Here is a 2,561-nt window from a genome sequence, read left to right as displayed (position 1 = left end):
GGGAGTCGCCGGTGTGGGCTGCGCGGGTGTGGGCCGTGCAGGTGGGGACCATGCGGGTGTGGGCTGCGCGGGTGGGGGTGTGGGCCGTGCGGGTGTGGGCCGTGCGGGTGGGGGCCGTGCGGGTGGGGGCCATGCGGTGAGGTGAGGGCCGTGCGGGTGTGGGCCATGCGGTGAGGTGAGGGCCATTCCCGGCACCATGAAACCTCGCATGGCGGGAGGGGTGAGCTGCAGCGTCCCACCCCGCCCTGGAGAGGGAAGGGCAGGTGGAAGTGCCAGCAGTCTTGCGTGGGCAGTGTCACACGAGTGACAGCGCAGGAGCCCCGCAGACATCCATGCGGCGGCCTTCAGCCCAGACGTGGGGCTGGGCTTGCGTGCCTCGCTCATGCAAACCTGCGGGGTGAAGCTTTCCCGGGGAGCGGGCTGCTGGAAACGAAAATTCAGAAGTTACATACAGAGTCAGCACATGACTCCTCACGGGCCTGGCCCAGGAGAAATGACAACATGGATGTCCCCAGCAGGCTGCACGGATCACAGCCACAGTCGGTCTACCCGCCTTCTGGGGCGTGGACAAATGGGATGGGCAGAATATGGCTTCCAACCTCAGGCCTCTGGCTGCCAGGAGAGCAGCCCGCCCCGCCCCCGCCCCGGGCCGAGATTGGTTAGCAACCCCAGGCGATTGGTTAGCAACCCCAGGTGAGCCTGGTGCAGCCAGAGAGCCAGGGGCTCTCAGTGGCCGCTCTGATGACGCTTCTCACCAAGAGCTGACGCTTCTCACCGAGAGCCGCTATGTTGGGAAGGCCAGGGGGGCGGTGGCCCCCGGGAGGAGGGGGTGCTACACACCTGGCAGCCACTGGGCACCGACTCCACCAACACTCTCCTCCCGCCAGCCCAGGGCAGAGGCCACGCCCCGGCCTACACCACCAAGGCCACCCTGAGAGGCTGAAGCCGACCCCGCGGACAAACGGTGAGACCAGAAATACTTATTCTTAGAAGCCACTGGCATTGGCAGTAATTTGCTGCATAGCAGATACACAGCTATCTGCTGGTTGCTGGTAGGGAGTTGCTGGTGTCATTGAGCGGTTAAAGTCGATGTGTGGGGTGCGTTAGCACCAAGGACCTGTGTCTTGTTCGCTTTCTTGGTGTCCTGGTGTTGGGGTCAGGCTTTGCGGTGACCCTCTGATACTGTTTAGAGAAGCATGTATTCATAGTTGGGGTGAGGGAAGGGCGCCGGTGGCTCACACTGTCATCCTAGCTCCCGAGGCTGAGAGCTGAGGATTGGGGTTCAAAGCCATCCCAGGCAGGAAAGGTCTCTGAGACTCTTATCTCCAATGAACCACCAAAAAGCCAAAGTGGAGCTATGGCTCAAGTGGTAGAGCACCAGCCTTGAGAAAAAAAAAGCTCAGGGACAGTGCCCAGGTGAGAATTCAAACCACACTAAAAAGAAAAAAGGAAGGAAATCCTAACACATGGTCTAGCACAAGTGAATCTTGAGGACATGATGCAAATGAAATAAGCCTGTCACAAAAGGACGGCGCCAGGTGGGTCCATTCAGGTAAAATACCCACAGCATTCAAATTGATGGAGACAGAAAGGCGTTTTCCCAAATGGGAGGCAGGGAGGAACAAGAGGTTAATATGTAACAGGTGTGGAGTTGAGTCTGGCAGGATGAGAAGTTCCAGTGAGAACAGTGGTGAACCAGTGTTAAACTACTCACAGAGAAATGCTTGGGACGCCTAGAGTCCCCACCACTTGGGAGGTGGAGAGCTGGAGGACGGTGGTTTGAGGCCAGCCAGGCAATAGTTAGCAAGACCCCTCCAGCTCAGTCAATATATATATATATCTGGACATTGTGGAACACTCTGTAATCCCAGTGACATGGAAAGTACAAACGGAAAGATCACGGTATGTGTAGGGTATGTGTGTATTTATCAGGCACAAAAGTATCTAGCACCTAAGGTAAAATACGTAACACCTGGTGCATAATAAGGCATGCAACTAAGCAAAAATTCACAGTGTCACCACTGCCGAGTGCCGGGCTGCTGGCTGGGATGGTGTCTGGGATGGGATGGTGTCTGTCTGGGATGGTGTCTGTCTGGGATGGTGTCTGTCTGGGATGGTGTCTGTCTGGGATGGTGTCTGTCTGGGATGGTGTCTGGGATGGTGTCTGTCTGGGATGGTGTCTGGGATGGTGTCTGTCTGGGATGGTGTCTGTCTGGGAAGGGATGGTGTCTGTCTGGGAGGGATGGTGTCTGTCTGGGAGGGATGGTGTCTGTCTGGGAGGGATGGTGTCTGTCTGGGATGGTGTCTGTCTGGGAGGGATGGTGTCTGTCTGGAAGGGATGGTGTCTGTCTGGGAGGGATGGTGTCTGTCTGGAAGGGATGGTGTCTGTCTGGGATGGTGTCTGTCTGGAAGGGATGGTGTCTGGGATGGTGTCTGTCTGGGAGGGATGGTGTCTGTCTGGGATGGTGTCTGTCTGGGATGGTGTCTGTCTGGGATGGTATCTGTCTGGGAGGGTGTCTGTCTGGGATGGTGTCTGTCTGGGATGGTGTCTGTCTGGGATG

The sequence above is a fragment of the Dipodomys ordii genome, unplaced genomic scaffold (assembly GCF_000151885.1).
Source record: "Dipodomys ordii isolate 6190 unplaced genomic scaffold, Dord_2.0 Scaffold179, whole genome shotgun sequence".
Taxonomy (NCBI): domain Eukaryota; kingdom Metazoa; phylum Chordata; class Mammalia; order Rodentia; family Heteromyidae; genus Dipodomys; species Dipodomys ordii.
This window is presented reverse-complemented; position numbering follows the sequence as displayed.